The 20,642-nt window shown below is 42.2% G+C and overlaps 1 long non-coding RNA gene across 1 annotated transcript in view; it reads right to left on the bottom strand.

Moving 5' to 3' along the window:
- Positions 1–15,568, bottom strand: part of LOC143212786 (uncharacterized) — a 127,065-nt gene extending 111,497 nt beyond the window's left edge. Inside the window, exon 1 of the long non-coding RNA XR_013009779.1 lies at positions 15,060–15,568. This is a non-coding gene — a long non-coding RNA (uncharacterized LOC143212786). The remainder of the gene's footprint in view (positions 1–15,059) is intronic.
- Between the last annotated feature and the right edge of the window lie 5,074 nt (positions 15,569–20,642).

Raw genomic sequence — 20,642 nt, forward strand, 5'->3', positions numbered from 1 at the left:
TGCCGCCATTTACATAATATCAAATAAATCGTTGGACTCCGTCTCGACCCTCTGACATTGGACCCCGACGCCGAAGGGCGGCGCAAAAATCGAACGCGAAAACCGGCAGCGCCAGCGAAAAACTGTCGCGACGAATCTCAAATTGATTCCAACTAGACGCCGTTTCGAATAAGATATTCCGTTGACGTTTTTAAGTTCGACGTCGTCCGGAGAGATTCGTCGAACTCTTGAAATCAACTATAAATAACATTGTAGCAATCTCTCCATTATTTTTCCTGAACTCCTGACCTGGTCGAGTGATTCTACATACGGGGGTTGTCTGAAAAATTTTGCGCTAGGACGCATAGTTTCTGAGATATCTGCGCTCAAAGTTCACTAATTGTGAAAAAGAACTCCACAGATACCCCACTTAACGGGGTCCCTGCAGTCCCATTATTTGGCAGGTCTGTATCGAACACTTGCGAGAAGCCACTATTCGCTTATTTCAATTTATCCGGCATAGAACGCGGCCGGAGTGGGCATCTTACGGGTCTGATAAGTAATTACGAGCCTGCCGGAAAATACGACTTCGCCAACTCCGCGATTTATTCGCGGCGAGAGGAAAAAAAGTTTCGGAACGGCGGTGCGCGTATTTGCAGGCCTTGCCGCGTTATCGTTAGTTCGCAAATTGTGTAATTTGCCTGGCGTGCTCGCGGCGTTCGCCCCGCGGTTATTTATTGCGGTTATCGATTCCGCCCGTTGTTTCCGCGCTTTTTTCCCTCGGCTTTCTCTCTCTCTCTCTCTCTCTCTCTCGATCGCTCTCCCACTCTCCTTTTGCCTCTTTTTTTTATTTTTCATTCGATGCGTTCCGACGATACAAACAGCGCGATGCCACCGAGAAAGAAGCGCTCCGCGGCGCGAAATACGCGGAACTTTTCGTGTATTCTTTTCCGGAAGTTCGCGGGCCGCTGTTCCGGGGAAAAGGTTTAGTCCGAGCTGTTCTCGGTGCTCCTGTAGTATACGGAACGCTTCCGACTCGCTCCTGTTTCTGTAAGTGTAGCTAACGGTCGGTCCACGTTTTACCGGTTCGATGGGAATTAAAAGAAAAATTCGGAATGTTTATTGGAACTGCGAAAACACTGTTTGTGGATGAAAGTAGGAATATCGGTTATTCGGATGTAGGTTGATTGGAAAACAGAAACTGTTGATCTGGTGAAAGAACTGATACCTGTTTGTCCAGGCAGAAGTATTAATAGATACCGCGTGTTTTACTTTGTTTGCCCATTGCTCGCTGCTATTGAACATTTAGTGACATTTTCGTAGTTTGGAGATTTGGTGAAAAAATAGTGTTCGGGAAATAACAGCGATACAATCATTCGTATGAACGCGTATTCGGTGTATTGGTTACGTATAAAGTGATTCATTTGTCTACTCCATTTTGACGTTTTCATTGCTTTTGCAGATGTAGAAAAGAGTGCACGAGGAAGAATTTGTTTGCTGTATTGTGACTCATGTTTTTCCTCTTTCAGGGATTTTTTAAAAATTGTGTTTTAGTATCAGTCTACCAAAATACACTAATTTTTTCTAGATTAAGTACAAGTAAAAGTACACAGTAAATGAACTGCGAGATTCAAAAGAAAGAAATATTAACCTTGTCTTGTCTTCTTTCCCCCACCCCTTACTATCGGCCAACTCATCGTCAGACGAAGTTTCCTCAATGTCGAACTTTAACTACCATGAACACCATAACCCATAAGCAACATTCTATACCGGTCGCTTCATTATACCAAGTTCTGACTCTCGAAGACGTAGTCATTATAGTCTGGTTTGAATGTACACTCCGTTCCAACTTAGTCCGAAGCTATTACAATTTTTCCTTCGTAGCGTCGCAATTTTATCTTTACTAAAAAAAAGATATCAATCTTCATATTCACTACGATATCTGTAACGAAATCGCTTCTTCAGATTCAATCGAAATATTTGAACACGCAAAACTTCTCCAAAGTTTTCGTTCTAAGTGTTTTCGTTCAGAATTGTACAGAGGATACCTCAGTATTTAAACTCGTTCGGTTCCTAATAGAAGATGTACATGTTGTGTATCGACAGCAATCGAAGCTGCAGGGTTAAAAAATTTGTTTCAGGGGTCGAAAACAAAAGCAAGGGTGGGATCTGGTATTTATCCGTGGATCACAATAATGTCAATCCGAATCGCCTTCCACTTCTTCTACAATTGAAAACTTGAAGAGGTTGCTTTCAGAAGTTCACCGGAAGAGCTGGAGAGCAAAAACAAAGCATGGGGAACCGAGTTTCCGAACGGTTTGGCGCGGACATGTGTTTATCCGTGGATCACAATGTCCATCGGAAGCGCGCACCTTTCGAATAAACTTCTATTTGCCGAGCATCGTCCCGGAGAATTGGGGATTATTGGATTCTCGTTAGAGCGGGCGGCTAGCGTCACGCCGAAATCCGTGGTCGGCTTTAGTCGCTCCAATGACGGGGCCGCGCGCGATCACCATGGAAGATTATCGATGGGAGATGATTGAACGGCAGTCAGGGGCGGACCAGGCGAAGGTGGCTCCGTAAGGCACATCCTCCCTAACTTTATCTCATAAACGATCCCGAAGTCGCTTTTATCGATCCTCTGTCGGCACGATAATGGCTAGAATAATTACCAGAATAATTAGGACGTGGCGATGGCAGGCATTGAAGGGCACCGAAGCGGACAGAATCGACCAGGACAAAGTCGTTCAGACTACTTCAGACGTGAGCACCTCCCGATCCCTAGCATTCATCGACTTGCTGAAACCTAGCCGCGCCTCGCTTTTCTCTTTGAACGCTCGATCGTGCTCATGAAGTATGAAAACCTGCCCTTTTCACCTTGACGCGCGACCTTCACTGTCCCACGAATCTCATCGATTCGCAATTTTTCCGTATTTGCCTATTTCTTGTCAATTGAAACATTCCGCACGGAATGTCTAATTTAACACTCAATCTACCGAGCATTAAAAGCGATTAAGACGTTTCTGCTTAGAAATATAATATATAAAAAAACATTTTAAAAACCACGCTTATATTAAAATGCACTAGAAAGGAGAAAATAATTTTTTTCGGGTTCTCCATAAAATACCGAATCCAATTAAATGATTAATAATATTTTTCCCCAAAATTTGAAGCAATTAGTTCAAAATATTTTTGTTATAAAATTAGTGTTGGAATAGATAGAGAAATTTAATATAAATTTAAATAAAATCATGTCATTAGTGACTACAAAAATAAAAGCGTGGATCGCTAAACTATATTGACGTAATCTTCGTGGATGCTCCACGCTTTTATTTTTATAGCGATTAATGTCATGATTTTATTAAAATTTATATTAAATTTTTCTATCTATTCCGACACTAATTTTATAACAGAAGGAATTTTGAACTGACTGCTTAAAATTTTGGGGAAAAACATTATTAATCATTTATCTGGATTCGGTATTTTATGGAGAACCAGAAAAAAAATTATTTTCTCCTTTTTAGTTGAACTAAAAGTTGAACTAAAAGTTTCAACTTTTTAAATGAACAATATAAAACCGGCCATTTAAGCGACAGTGGTAGATTTAGTGTTAAATCTAAACTTGCTGACATAAATTGAAACTGATAGTTGGACTTCGAAAATGGAATTGCGAGCTTTAACCCTTAGCGCCCGAATGGTGACTCTGAAGTGCCACTAAAAATTGCTGTACCGTTATTCAAAATATTGTTTACATTATTAAATATGTCGGTATCTAATCTATTACTAAACATGTAGGTATTGTATGAGATGTTGCACCAATTTTAATTTTGGAGTTAAAATAGCTCCGAGTACAAAGTACATAACAATCCAATAAATGTGTAACACAATTCTGATTTAGAATTACTAGTAGAGCATGATTTCCAGCGTATCGGTCGCGAGGGGATGTTTTATAAAATATTTGGTCAAGGTAAATCCCGAAACGCTGGATGCTGCATTAATACGTTTGACATTTGTATGCAGGATAACCGGCGCGCACGCTGTTACATACTGTCAGAGTTTCTAGCGTAATTAATTAACAAATTCATACGGCACGGATATTTCCACGATCTCTAAATATAACGCGGCGCGGCTCTGCGTTCGCAAAAAAAAAAAAACAAGCACAACGGCCCGTGACCAATAATATCAGCCGGCAGATCCATCAACGGACATCTATGTCGTTAATAATAAAAGTGCATTCCGATGGGCCGCGAACTCGTTCCATCTATGTGCCACTGCGACGTCACGGTGGACAAAGTTTATACGCATATATTGAAAAATCGTCGACCGGTGTGCGCGGCGTTCATAACTGACTTTTTCCAATTAGCGGAACCGCCGCTCGATAGAAACAAACATGCCCTTCGATTCATCGAAGTTCATGTTTGCGATTTATATATATATATATATATATATATATATATACATATATATATATATACATATATATATATATAAAAAGATAACACGTCACTGGTGAAATATCAAAAGTGAAAAATAATCAGCAAGAGCTATCGTTGAATAAATATGTACCGTTGCGTTTTAGAACGCCAACTGAAGCTCCGGTGACGGTAGATGGATTTTCATTCCGCTTATTCTTATTGTTTCAAAATGTACCGATTATCCATCAATGTTTAATCGTCTCCTCTCAACCAAAACGGAAAAGGATTAATACTTCCACTTTCTATTGTAATTCGATCAGCATCTGAGGATTTATTCAGTCGATTTAAGTGTCGCTCTCGTTTAACACGATTTGTTCGTCAGCTCGCTAATTCTTTTTGAATTATTGACGGAAACTTTACGCTTCAAGAATCTCAATTCGACCCCTTTCGAGAAAATTGGAAGCTAATTGGCCTGAATTTGAAGCATATTTTAGTACATTTAACCTTAGTCACAGGACACTTATTCAAATTTGGATGCAGACGATTTTTTGTTATTGAAGGGGACCTATATTATGAAATAAAAATGGTACTTACTCATTTTTTCGAATGTAGAGAACATGTAAATCAAATCTGATGAATATAGATTAAATTTTGCATTCACAAATAATAAAAATAAAACAGTCAAGTTGGAGGCTTGTATTCTTTAATTACCATTTTGTTGAAGATAATCAAGTGTCCGGTGATTTATGGATGGGAGTGTAGATATCAATCAGATTTTAGGAAGAAATATAAAACAGGGGTGCCACGTTACCACCCCTTCCTCTACAGACCGATTGAATTGCATCACACCCCGAGTGACAGCTCCCAAATTGAGTTTCGAGTCCCGAATCAAGTTCAGGTCTCAAAAAAAATTCCCAATCCGAAATTTTGGGTACCACCCCAAGTTTATCTAAACTGCAGGTACTGTGACGCATCGACGAGGTGGCGCGGGTCTCTCCGAGTTATTTTCACCCCCGGGTACGATTGATTAAGAGTGAGTCGGTTTCCTTCGTGGTTATTGTTATCCACTTGCACACGTTCGCCGCGTCGGCGTCGCGTCGGCTCTGTGGCGGCAGAGAGCGTCGTCGCCTTTGCGAACTTGCGAAACGAATTAATCACTTCTCGCGCCTCGGTTCGCGCTTCGAATTTCGGTCGGGCGGCAGATACGACAGGGGACGTTTTGAAAGGGGTACGGGCTGCGAAAGGAGGGAGGGGGTCGGCCGGGGTCCTTCCTCCTACGGTCCATAAATGGCGCACTGATCCGAGAATGCATTAACAACTTCGGCATTATCAATTCTCGTATAATACTGCGGGAGAGAAGTTGGCCCGCAACTTTGCCAGCCGCTTTACCTCGCAAACACGGCCACGTTCTCTGTCGAATACGACTTCCCTCGGAGGAAGAGGCCAGGCCGCGCAGGGTGCATCATGAACTTCGAATACACAAACGAACGCTCGAGCAATCGAACGATTCCTCGTTCAACGGGAAAAGAAACTCGCTACGAGAAACAATCTATGCCTCGTTGTTTCCTGATCCTTAGCACCCATTTACGCGAAATCGACCCTTCGCAACCCTCCACCTGGACTCGACACTCGTCTTTTAACATCTTTACGAGCAGACCACGTGGATCTTTGTGCGTTTACGGAACGTGCGCGAGGAAACCCTAAGAGATTTCTGAAAAAGATACAATCTTCGATTCTCAAATCATTTTTCCATTTTTCAGAAATCCTTGCTTGCGTATGTATTCTATCCAATCTTGATAGTTCAATCACAACAATAATTCTTTTCTCTTCTAAATCAGGACATTTGATCGCAAGAATGAGAACATTATTAAACATTGTGCGAATTAAAATATTCTGCAAGCATTTGTAGAAAATTATACTGGTGGCTTTTCTTAGATAATTTTTCCATTTTTCATAACACCTTGCTAATACTCTATAAAATCTTGCTAGTTCTACTATAACAATAATTCTTGTCTCTTCTAAATTAGGACATTTGATCGCACGAATTGAAACATTATTAAACATTGTCTGAATTAAAATATTCTGCAGGCATGTTTACAGAAGTATATAAGTGGTTTTTCTCTTGTAAATTAAGGCATTTTATCGCAAGAATTAGAAAATTATTAAACATTGTGTGCACTTACATGTTCACTTGAACTGCTGCCGCAGAAGGGCGCGAAAAGTGAACACAGACGCAGCTAGGCGAGCACACAGGTTAATACATTATTATATAGACTAATACACACATGTAGGGAGCAGGAGGCGCATCCAAGGGGGTGTTTCAGCCTATTTCGGGTGGCGCATTCGCGCGCGACTAGCTACGTGACACATAATTCAACCAACTCCATAACCAAGTTCGAAGTTATACCACCCGTGCAACCATTCTGCCCTTCCTCGCAGCTACCACACCCTCGCGCTACGTTTACATCGCCTACACTATAAGTTGCTGGCTCGGTGCTTACCTGGATGCTACGCCAATGCCAGCGAGGCACTACTCCGTTACAGACGATGGGATGGCGAGTCATGGTTTTGAAGTGTGCCGCTACAATTTGCTATTATTCCTGATAATCAGCTAGAAAATATATTTACCCGGAACTTTCGTAGCCACTTCTGATCACCTTATAACTCCAGTTCCTTTATATTCATTATCATTATCATTATACATTTATTTTAAACATATGTGCAGTTTTCAATATCGTACAATTTCGATCACGTCATGAAGGTTGTTAAATAATCAATTCTTCCATATCTTCTTATATTTTCAAAATTGATCAGATACTCGAATACGATCAGAATTCTTGTAATATTTAGATCGTAATTATATGCATATTCATTTAACATGTGCATCGAAAGTAGACAGTTTCTAATATTGAACTGGGTAACGCCAGCCTTCAACTTATTGCTGCGTTCAGTGGTCCAGATAAAACCCAAGGAAATAATTATTAATGTGAAATCAATGTATCGGTTTCTCATTAGGATTTCCAATCAATTTCATTACTCTCAATAAACTCGTCTCGCCATTGTCACACTTTATTAGTCTTAGTAAAATCGTTCTACTCTTACCAGTCTCTATCAATCCCAATAAAATCGTCTTGACTTCAACAAATTTGATTCGTTTCGGTTTGGACATCTTTTTGTTACAATCGGTTAACAAAATATCCCTGGATGTTACAGACTTTTTATGTAATAAGTTCTATTCAATATAAAACTTCTAGTTTAAGGAATATGCGAAAGAATCGATACGAACGAACAAACGGCACACGACTTGGACCGCAGCAAATTTTCCACGGCGAAACCGTTCTCTTCGGCGACCGATAAGTGGTACAAGCGTAATCGATTGCCGGCAATATTAAAGACTTGGAAGTTTTCGATAAATTTGATCGCGTAAAAGGTTTGCGGCTACAAATCTGCGATAACGGGAGACGGTGAATTCCACGGGACACGAAAACGGGGAACGCGTGCGTGAAGGGAAACGAAATTCGATGGTGGACGTTTCCGAAGGCGTTCCTTTAAGTGGATCAGCCGTTGAAACTACAATATTGCTTGATTTACAGGTCGTAACGCAGAGTTAGCTTTTTGTAATCGCGGCTTGCCGACGTCGCTATATAATTCGAACTGTAAAGCATGAGGATATATGGTGGCTGGTCTCACGAACAATGAGACAGTGTTATTACGAAATACATTGGACACGTAAAATCTCCGAATTTCGTTCACATAATTTTTCAAATTCTATTATCAATGTCTTCATGTTTGTCAATTTTATTACGAAAACTCCGAACCACTTCTAATCGTTCTAACATTGTATTCTCACTTTGCTAAAAACGTTCGAAAAATTCGAAAGTGCATTTATATTTCTTAAATGCGTCGTTGCGTTTATACGAAAGACATTAATCCAAGACATGGTCCATAAAAATGGCGTGGCTCAGCCTGTATACAAGTGGCTTTTCTCTTATAAATTGGGACATTTTCCCGCGAGAATTTTATTCTACATTTTATTCCACGAATTAGCACATTATTAAACATTGCGCGAATTAAAATGTTTTGCAGGCATTTGTAGAAAAAATGTACGTAAAAATGGCGTGACTCAGGCTGCATAATTGAGCAGTCTGATGACGAAACACGCGAGCGTAGCTGAAGCGGGACACTGATTGACAGACGTGTAAATCTTGTACGTTCGCGGGACGCTGCAGTATCGTGCCTTTGGAAGACAAAGAGGTCGTGCTGCAGGGCCCCTGATTTATGCATCGATATATTCGAATAAACGCAAACATTCCAGCAATAACTTCGGACGGTAAAATTGATATCCGCCATCAATCTGAAGTTACTCCGCGACAGATATATATGTATGCACGAGTAGATGAAGAGCGTGGGAGCAACCGAAGTGGTTCATCGAGCATCGGAGTCTTCGTCTCTCGTGAATGTGCGACAGTGAAATGTATGAAAGCAGCAGTCCGTGAAATCATCGGAATCGTTCGACGTTAGCGCGAATGCTGTTATGCTTTATCTCTTTCCGTTTCATCCGACAGGGGGTTCGAACGAATCTCAGACAGCGTTTCTTACCCCGAGGATCGTCGGGAAGATGTTTGCTCAGTCTAAGGGTCGATACCTTGCCTCCTAAGTTCTCGAGACATGAATGGGACTCGCGCTGCGTTGAAACTGTTCTTTCTGAGGAACGAGTGTGTCGGGCAGCATTTTCTGTACGCGGAACATGTCTAAAGTTACTATTTTTTTTACAGTAAATACAAGATTTAATATTCCCTCTGTGTATGGGGAGTAACTGTACTTTAGGCTGACAAAAACGAAAATAAAGGGATGCCGAATGGAAAATCTCCAAAAATGTTTTAGAAACTCTATCTGCAATATGTGTCAAATATTTAAGTATTGTACACTTGTCTTTTAAAAATCAATAAAATTTCACAAATACTTATACGGGCAAAGTTTTTCGTTGAAAAGCACCCCAGGTTGACAAACACGGAAATGAAAAGTCGCCGAATGGAAAATTTCCAAAAATGTTCTAGGAATGTTATCTGCGATATCTGTCAAATTTGTAAGTATTGGATACTTGTCTTTTAAAAATCAATAAAATTCCACAGATACTTATGCGGGCAAAGTTTTTCGTTGAAATGCACCTCAGGCTGACAAACACGGAAATGAAAAGTCGCCGAGAATTTCCAAAAATGTTCTGGGAATGCTATTTGCGATATGTGTCAAATTTTCAAGTATTGTATACTTGTCTTTTAAAAATCAATAAAATTCCACAAATACTTATGCGGAAAAATGTTTTCTTTGAAATGCAGCCATAAGGATAATATCAAAAAATTGTCTAGGGATGCTATCTGTACGTGTTCCAAATTTTTTAAGTATTTTATACATTTTCACAAATATTTTTGTAGACAAATTTTGTCTTTCATTTTGCTCCAAAAATATATGGGGTCCAATTATCCCCCTGTACACGGTTAATATTAAACTAGCAATAGACAGAGAGAAAGTTAAGTAATCAACACAATCAGTTGACAAGCTTGATACAGCTATAGATATTAAATTTTTGTATAAATTCAATAGAAAACCCTTCCTCGAAACGACCATGCACTCATTCTTCCCGCATCCCTTGTTTTGATGATCCCGCGTTCTGGAGGTTCCCCGAATCCGCACCGCAACTCGCAATCAGATCTCTCCGCATGTACAACGTCACCGTAGTTTAGTTTGACAGGTAGTGGAGCAGGCTGACGTAACGCTCACCACCAAATGTAACCGGCGGCGGACGAACTGCGGCGACTTCGCGAGCACACGCAGAATTTGAATAATCCCTATTCAAAATTACGTCACGTACGACGAAATTGCGATGATTATGGAACTTGAGAATTCCCGGAGAATTCATCGGCGTGCTCGCATTCCGCTGGACGTGGACGAGAACTGCAACGCGCGCGTGTCACGGCCGTTTCCCGCGGAAAACTTCCGCGCCCTATATTCCGCAACGATCACACGCACAGCACCTCCGTTGTTGGTCCGATTTTTTCCGCTGCTTAATTTTCAGTTATTTCGAACGCGCGCTCATTATCCGCGAAAACCTCCCTATTGTCACGACATTCAACCACCGTCCCGCAATCTGCTCTCTTATTCCGGAACGCTCGGCATTTGATAATTATAGCACTGCACGATGGATTATAATAGGAATTACGACGAAACTGGGTTGCAATTTTTGGGACGAAGCTTTTACGTGCGAGCGTGCCATTGCCATCGCACAATGAATAAATAGAGTGGGCTTTTATACCAGAATGTTTTCATGCAACCAGTCTTCATGCAAAATTAAATAAAATTTTCTACCCGAATCGCATCGAAGTGGAGTAGAAATCCATTTTCTCTGTTACTATGTTTAATGCGTTCGTAATAAATAGACAACGGATTTTATAAATACTCTTGTTTTATTTTCAACCTATTAAATATATTGACAAAGAAGATTAATGTCTGCTTCTCTTCGGTTTGTTGCAACTCAGGTAGAAAATTTGGATTTTAATTTTCTCTAGTAATAAAACGACAGGATTTTAAAATTTTTAAAAGCATTTTTGAGGATACCGATACATTGACTTCGACCCATTTGGCTACTGTTTTTTGGGATTCAAACGCAACTTTGCATTGTTAAGTTTGAACTACATATGTGTATACGAAGTGGTAACTTATAATCGGTATCTCAATTCATTCCAACGTTGTTGTTAATATCGACATCGCCAGCGTTCCTTTTGACCCGGTTAAATTCGGCACACGAATTGCGATCATCGGGGACGTTACAAATAGAAACGATAAAACAAATTCATGGCGAAACGTGTTTACGAGTAAAAATAATTGACCCAGAAGTCTGTCGTGTCTATAAAATGTCGCGAGGCTGAACGAAGATGGAAGATCGAATAAAACGAAACGGAGATCTCCGGACAAATCGGCGAAAGCTGCTGACACGACTGTTTCGCAATTATATTCGGTCTGAAACGTTTCATCCCTATCGGTATCTCTGCATCGAGCAGTTTTGGCAAGGCGATGTGAACCTCTCGCAAACGAACCAATCGTAAAAACTTCTCCAATAGGATTCTTTAACCAAAGTAAGCGGAGCAAAGGCGGGGTATGGTTGGTACAGTAAAGTCGTTCGGCGTGGAGAAGAAGGCGGGCGCGGAATCGTCTGTAAGCTTCGCCGGTATGGCTCGTAAAACTGAAGCCCGCTTCTAGACTTCGCGCGGTCAGAGAATTTCATTGGCACCACCGCCGCCCCTCTCTTCCTGCACACCCTCTCTCTCTCTTCTCCCGTGAATCAGTCCCAGGGATTCACGAGAACTTTAAGTGATTTCCTATTTCTGCCTTTTTATTCTCCGCGCTATATTATGATGTCCCCGGCGAAATAACTTTATCGTTCGGCTGCAGGACTACCCCGAATATTCCCGAGGATTTGATATTTTATAACACGCGCGGCCGTCCTGTTTCACCGGGTACACATGTTAAGACGCAATAAAACGGCGAATCGTAAAATCGAGGGATCTCATTTCAGTGCGAACATTTTATACAATTGAAGCGCCTGCGAGACGGTGCCCGGCCCGTTCTATTAACTGCAAATATTCGGGCCGAGCACCGTGGCCGATATAAATCCCATTCAAACCTATCTGCTGCTCCTATCTCTCGCATGAACTGATTACAAAAAAGTCCCCGTATAAATCGCGCTTCGATGTACTGCAGTTCGTCGCGCGCTGCCGTTCAACGTTTTACCTCTTTCGCGTCGAGCTTCGGACGCTATTTTCTTTCGAGCTAGTCGCTGTGCTTGTTCCTCTTCAGGATTACGAGACTACGGATTTGATGCATTTAAATGTATTAAAAGAATTTATGAACATCAATAGATTGCCTTCAATGTATTCAAGTCATTTAGAAAAGGTTAATGAAGGTCCACAGTCTAAGAGCAGCGAAATTGTACGGTAGAACCTCGCTCGTTGCACGAAGCCGGACCGAAATGCGTGCAAAAATCGAGGTTGCGACACCAAAGAGGTAACCAATCAGGCAAGATAAAAACATAAACGTTCGCCGCACTTGATTTACGAACGCCATTATCCCGGCGAATTTTATTTTCAGGCAAAGAGTTCCTCTAATAACTGGCGAACTGCCGCCATGAAAAATCCTGTAAAATTGAGTAGCTAAAATTTAAGATAGTACATGTACTAAAAGAATTCAAGAGCACTAATAGATTGCCTTCAACGTATTCAAGTCATTCAGAAAAGGTTAATGAAGGTCCACAGTCTAATCGCAGCAGAATTGTACGGTAGAACCTCGCTCGTTGCACGAAACCGGACCGAAATGCGTAAATCGAGGTTGCGACACCAAAGAGCTAACCAATCAGGTAAGATAAAAACATAAACGTTCGCCGCATTTGATTTACGAACGCCATTATCCCGGTGAATTTTATTTTCAGGGAAAGAGTTCGAACGGAGAAGAACTCTAATAACTGGCGAACTACCGCCACGAAAAATCCCGTAAAATCAAAGTAATTTGGCGAATGAAACCGAAACTGCTGAAGTTTATCACGATGGCCGTTCCCCCAAGTTCCTAAGAATCCCACTAAAATTTGACATACCCAAAAACGTGGCGACGAAAGAATGAACAAAGTCACCGTGTTGAAAGAAAGAATGGACGTGCGCGTGTGTGCGATTTTTTCCTTGTGTTTGAAAGAATAAAACACGGTGCCAGCAATTTCGTCGTACACCGTGCACGATTGCGGAGGTTCTCGAAGTCCAGCAATCGTTTTCTCTGATTTCAAGGATCGAAAGTCAATCCCCTCGACGAGCTGCTGCGGATGGCGCGGGAAAATATTCGAGGCCCGTAACAGAGATGGATTTTCTTGCGGCTAGCCGACGGAATTGTGTAGCTCCCTCGCGGGAACGCACTTTGAGCACGCCGTTTTCAAGTACAACGGTTCTAATTAAGTGTCAGACACACCAGGCGGAAGCGACGCGTACCCCGGCGCATTAAGGCGGTTAAGGGGTTAAGGCTGCGGCAAGTGTCGAAAAAAAAGAGAGAGAGAAAGGGAAAGAGGAGAAAGAGAGAGAGAGGAAGAGAGCAGGAGAAGAAGGTGCGGCGTCTGCGGAGGAATTAAAAGCCCAGAGGGTAAACTCTTATCCACCCGACGAAACGCGATAATGGTTCAGCCGTGCTGTAAATCTTTCGAATTAATCCTTCGCTCCTTTACACCGTGTTCACTTCTCTCTCCCATTGTTCCTTCATCGGCTTTTTACTTCTACGCCTTACCCTCGATATCGCCGTTCCTTTTCAACCTAATCGCGTGTATTACCGGTTATCTTTCGTCTCGCGCTCACCTCTTATCGATCACCGCGCTATTGTACACGCGAGCCGATCCGATGTTACCAATTCTCGTACGAGCTTCATCATTTCTCTAGCAGGCTCGCCACGGCTCTGTTTAAATCCTTATCGTTGATCTACTAGCTTCATCATTTCATCTGCAGACTCGTAATTAGACTGCCGATGTTTATGCAATTTTTATAAACAAATTTCAAGAAAGTGGCGTGAAATAAAATCTTATTTTTAATGGGAACAACGTTTGTAGATCCAAAACATATAAAAATCTTACTAGATTCTATCCATTTTTATATTCCAGCATTTTTTGAAAATTTTTATACGCCATTGATGCATAAATATCCGAAGTCTACTCGTAATTGTGGCTAATTACTTATTTCTAATTTCCTGTAGGACTGATAGGACACCAGTTTATTTCAAGTGTAAACTTCAAAACCGAGCTGTATGTTTATTTCATAATTTTACTGAACAGTTAGGAGCAAAACTGATCACACACACTTTCAATCAGAAGAACTTTTTTATGAATGGACCAAACGACTTCAATTTCTCTGTAAAGCTAGATGAATTAGTTGAGTAAATGACGTCTAAAAAATATGTTGCAAATATGCATTTGATCGGAATTGTGAAACACAATAGTAAAAATTGATTTTTACGACTTTTGCTAGCTGGGTCCATAACGAAAATTTAAAAGATGTGTCTGGTCAACTTGTATAAACATTATATACGCTCCGAAAATTTCATTGAAATTGGTTAATTGGTTTACGAGTTATAATCGATCAAAAGTGGTACAAAGGCCAAAAATCTTGAAAAATTGCCATTTTTACCACCTCTAATCGTTCATAACTCGTAAACCAATCAACCAATTTCAATGAAATTTTCAGAGCGTCTATAAAAATGCATTTTTCAACATATTTTTTAGAAGTCATTTACTAAACTAATTCATCTAGCCTTACAGAGAAATTGAAGTCGTTTAGTCCATTCATAAAAAAGTTATTCTGATTTAAAGTGTGCGTGATCAGTTTTGCTCCTAACTGTATATTCAGCTGTGTGTATTAAATACTTCAATTCAAATTTCTTTGAATACTTTTATTCAAATTTCAAATCCTAGCGTACCTATCTTTGTTCAACCCTTCAAGTGGCTGAACAATTACGAACACATACGAAGAGCTGGTCAGAAACAAGTGGAATTGCGCAAATAAATAATTGACTTCGATCAACGTAAACATTTAGATAGTATGATACGTCGAAGACAAAGAATTAGATTAATGTTAAATCACAGACACTTACCTTGATTCGACCGATCGGTGTAGTGTTGGTTGGCGTAGAGGGAAAGACGGGTCCAGAAGCAGTCTTTTTAATTTCCCATTCAATTATTTCGCTGTTCGCTGGCTGCACTCCAGATAGAACAGTGGAAGTTGACGTAACCCAGCAATTATCGCTAATGCGCTTTCTCGTTGCCGCTTAAAGCCCACGAAGAAGTTCCTCCCCGACCGATCCACGTTGACTCCTGGAACCGAGGGACTACTCAGGAGGATTGCCACCTCGAATGTCACGGATGCCGGCAGACACGTTTGCAGGTGTAAGTGCACCGAACCCGGAAACGGACGCGTCTCCAGGGTGAAACGAATGCACGTCCGAGGTCTGTTAAATGGTGCCGCTCAAATCGCCGCTTTCCCAACCACCGTTTCGTTCTGTTATTTACGCTTTGATTAACTAGTCGCACGACGCTTTGCCGTCGCCTCGTGTCGGCGAAAATCTTCCTTAAAATCTACTTCGCTCGACGGATTTACCGGCATTCGATGACACATCGTCGGGGACAATGGACAATCTCTTTTGTCGACGTGGACGAAGAGGCAGAATCTTGGAAAGTGAAATCTCAAATACGAGAGACTGCCTGAAATTGCTGCGATTTAAAATTTTGAGAATTGCTCCACCAACGTGACGGTAGTGGGGTAACTAGTAACTCACCGGTCCGCAGAGGTCTTGCCCGATCTGTGTTGGCAAAATTATTTTTGTGCTTTCATTGCTCCTAAATATAATTACCGATTTATAGAGAACTGGGTATAATACTGGAAAATATTGGCTAAAGAGGCCACACATACTGTGGCTCTCGTCCGGACTTGCTCAGGCTGACGTAGCCTATGACGTCAGAACTTAAACATTGGGACTACGGAGGAAGCGTTCGAGGTGGGGATATCCGAACCTAACGATGGACTCCTGCCCTTGTGGCGTCCCAGGGCTATTCTCATCTCGCCACAATACTTGCTTCGAAACTAAGCACAATTTGTTGATGTAGAATTTAGAGTGCTCGAAATAATCCTGAATTTTCACGAGAATCCCGATGTTTTCGGGTTCTCGCACATTTGACAAGAATAGTTCTAAATCCCAGAAAAAAGGAACGCCAGCTACAAAGATATGAATTCGGTTCGCCGTGTGTCGTCAAAGCTTGAAAGAGGAACGAGCTACCGGACGCATCCGGGATCGACGGCTGGGATAAGCCTTGTCACGTGTTATCGAGTTAGACAGCTGGCAGGAAAAAGTTTTGGGTGCTTGACTCACTTCAATCACTTGGCCCGTTTAAACTCGGTCGCGCGGAAGCGGTCGCGTCGGTCGGATGTCGACGTGACAAACGAAAACGGTTGAGCGGTAGGTCCCGTAGACACGGGCACGTTAGAAATCCATTTTGCCGGGGATCAGAATAATCTAGGTCGAGGGATTTAAATAATAATGTAACCGGATCCCGTGCCGACGGTTTTCGCGCGTCGCAGCTTTCCGTCTCGCTACTCTTGTCCTCTTTCTACCGTGTTCTCTGTCTCTGTCTCTTCTCGCCCGCCCCAAACTCCTGTCGTTCGCCCGGGACAAAGCAAATTTGCGAGATTGCGTTCCAACGAGCACGGGGAATGGCCGGGTAAGGGTAGACACGGGATTAGAGCGTAGATGTCTACACGGGAGAGAAAGAGGACGGTCGCGTTCGTTCGGGGAAGAAACGCGGCGACCGGGAACGAGGGCGCGCGCCGGTAAAGAGGCAAGTTCCATTCGCGGGCCACGCGACGGATGGGCCGAACTTTTAAATGACTTCGGCATTAAAACTTTGATGGCATTTGTCAGTTTCCCGGGGCTTCACGAATTGTTTCGCAACTCTTAAGCCATTTTAAAGCGCCATTATTGACTGGTCGTTCCCCGGGCGGCTCCAAGCCCTCCCACAACCGACCGCCACCTCCACCGCCATTTGAATGGAGGACGGAACGCTGTTCTAGGATTGAACGGTTTTCATCGAACCTATTAACACGTTAATACGTTCCTCTGATCGACTTCTCTTCACAAAACATTCTTCAGGAATATACGAATAAAATGGACGCTTTGCCATGCAAAATCAGCACAGGTAGACCGGTCTACGATTTTTCTCCGCAAAGTTGCAGCAGGTTCAGGACTTTTCATTCACCTACCTAGCACCTAACTTTTTCACCCTCGTTCTGCGACGAAAGTATTATTCTGAAAGACACGGTTTAAGGCAACGAAAATACAGACTTCGCCATGCAAAATCAGCCCAGGTAGATCCGCCTGCGATTTTTTCCCGCAAAGTTGCAGCAGGTTATACGAGTCTTTTAATTCAGACCGTTTGATGGAGCATGTACCCAGCTTTTTTCGTCGTCGTTCTGCGACGAAACTTTTTTGAGGAGGATACGAATAAAATAGAGGCTTCACCATGCAAAATCAGCCGAGGTAGACCGGTCTACGATTTTTCTCCGCAAAGTTGCAGCAGGTTCAGGACTTTTCGTTCAGACCATTTGATGCAGCGTGTACTTTTTCGCCCTCGTTCTGCGACGAAAATATTTTTGAGGAAGACACGATTTAGGACGATGAAAGTAGAGGCTTCACCATGCAAAATAGATCCAGGTAGACAATAAAAATTTTGCTGGACATCTGGCCGCAATCCTTTATACTTCTAAAAAAAGAACTGCATTTCCGATTCAAATGCAACGCTTGCCATGAGCACAGACTACATTTACAGCTTCCTGATTCGTATTTATCTGCGAGATTGTCAAATTGTACACGTCAGTCTGAGAATCGTGATATTACAGAACTGCCGCTATACAAAATCCGTCAGTCAAGCGACTCGACGCCAGCGACGTTTCGAGGCGAACAAGTGTCTCCGCCGAGATTGAAAAGGTTAATCGTTATCGACAAACGCCAGAAATAATGTCCGATTCAGAGGCTCGTGCTCCTCGCGGACTGTTTAGATGTAACACGGTGAACGACAAATGGATCATTCCGGAGGCAACACTTAAAGCGAGAACAAAACCGAAAGACGATTCGCCCGGCGCCCTGCGCGTCCCCTTCATTTACATTTAACCGCGGCGGACATTAATTCCGCTCCAATTAAACCACGATACGACGCGCTCTTAGACGGTACTTGCATTTTGTCGGGACGCGAGAACCGTATCCTCTTTTACCGGAGAAAAACTGCTACCACGCCTCGAACTCTCTAATTAAGTTCCATTTAAGCCCCGCGTGTATTTCGCGACCGGCCTTCCGGTAACTTATTCAGCTCCGAGGCGACCCAATTCCTTCTGATATCACTTCCACGGTGGATTGACTCGCTGATATTATTTCTCAAAGGCAAATCCCGCCGATACATTTCGCGCGTCCACTTGCTCTCGCGTAGATGTGCGCTCCTAGTAATATTTATTGGTCCAGCGAAATCATTAACGCTAAACCTACCGAGCCTTAAAAGTAAGTGGTACGTGTTCCCTAATAAAAATTGCAAGATTGATTTTGATTAGACTTTGCGCGGTTCCTATTGTAATACTATTGTAATAGAGATATCTATACAATAATTTGTTATGAAATCATTTTTATTATCTCAATAATCGTAAAATAAAAAATCTGGAGCTGGTCATTTTGACCTATATTATAAATCGCACACTTCTATAGTAGTTCAACGAAAATTTCAAGATTCACGAATTTATCGGGATTCCCGAAAAAGGTAGGAATTCCCTAAATAATTTATTCTTTATATATTTAACATGCTACAAATATTTAATTATTATACAAAATTCTTTTCATTGAAAGAATGTTGTCGTTTAAAAGAATTATAGTAGATATTGTGGTGAGATGACAAGAAGCTGGCAGCAGTGTCGCCAGAAGGGGTGGGAGCACGAATTGAGGGGAAAAGTTACCCTCCCCGACGAAACACGTCACGTGACTGGGCGGAAGCGTGGGAACAACGTCGTAGAAGGGGAAGGTAGAGTGGCATCAACTCTTTTAACACGATTTTGTTATTTCTCAAAAATACACGTTCAAAATGCTCTAACTTCACGAAAGAACGTCGTAGAATATTCGTTCTGGTCTCATGTTAAAGCTTGAATATTCTACTCTCGACCAGCCTTATTCGTTTTCCTCGACAAAATTTTTAACTACGTAACGGATAAGAAAGTGAACATACTTTTCCGTTTCGAAAATTGTGCAGATTCAAGCGTTCGTGTGTCTCGGTTAATCAACGATCGCAGGCGGTTACAGTCGGAATAATATAACAAACACCTGAAAGTCACGTCGATAGACGAAGAGGATTTTATCCGGCGGGGTGACCTTATTCCCGCGACTTTATTACAAAGCGAATAGCGCGGTGTATACCCGGGGCAGATCTATTAATTAGCCAAGAGAAATAAAGCGAAGACCGGCTTGGCGTAAAACTTGGAACCGTTTCTTTGATTATACAAATCCGGGGAGCTTTCAAGAAAATCGAGAACGTCAACCACAGAGAGCGAGAGGTGGGGGCCGCTGCCGGTCAAAGGGAAGAGGAATAACGAATTCTTACGGATGCGGGGGTGGGTGCGGGCACGACGTCAGCTGGAAAAAGAAACACATCGGGTCGCGATCGTTTCATAGAAGAGACCGGATCGGCGAGCTGCTTGGCAACCTGGCGGTCAAAGGAGGCCCGATATTATTTTAATTAATTTACGGGAAAATTAATTGCTCCGCCAATTAAAACTTTGGTAATTTGACTCGGGGCTCGTCCCCTCCGGCTAACGTTCGATTCCGTTTCGCCGATAAGACACCGGGCACACCGGTATCCTTCGATCGATCGGCTGATTCGCCCTGCGAGTTCGTTCACCGTAGACAGGTAAACAGTTTATGAATAAAACAGAGCCGTTCGCGGTCCCACATTGATGCACGAGGAGACCACCGGTAACGACGCGGAGGACACTGACAGCTCCCCGATACCACGGACAATCCTAATCGCCGTTGCTCTCCGCGGCGGCGATTAATAATTCATCGGCCGATCCGAGACAAATTCATTTTTACCGCCGGGATACTGGAAACTAAAAATGGATCTGCCGTCTGGACCACGGCGGCGACGATCGAGATCCTTCGAAGATTCTCAACAGAAGATGTGTGTAATTAATAGACAGTTTTATGCATTTATGACAAAAATGAGTACGTGCAATCTAAAACAGTAAACACATTGGAAGATTTTTGGTAATACTATTAAAATAAATTCCTGTTTCACTCCAGATTGTTGCAATTCATTCATTCGCTGCCTGCTGATTAACCTCTTCTTAATGAAAGTCAGGGAGACGTGACAAAAGACAAATAATAGTTTATACTAATACGTACAAACATTATCTACAAGTTTCTATTTCGAGAATTCTTTTCGTCCATCGCTACATTTTTTATAATATTGATGTAAAAGTATGTAAAGATTTTACCGCGATGCTGTTATTAAAAAAGGAAACACGCGGGTAATATAACAATGTTTTAAAAAATGAACGAGGTTACGTCTTCGAACGAGCTCCAATTGCGAGCTGTAAGGGCGGAAATTAAAAGTTGGCCAATGCTTTAAAACAATCAGCGGCGTTCAGCGGCGCG

The sequence above is a fragment of the Lasioglossum baleicum genome, chromosome 10 (genome assembly GCF_051020765.1).
Source record: "Lasioglossum baleicum chromosome 10, iyLasBale1, whole genome shotgun sequence".
In the NCBI taxonomy this organism is placed as follows: Eukaryota; Metazoa; Arthropoda; class Insecta; order Hymenoptera; family Halictidae; genus Lasioglossum; species Lasioglossum baleicum.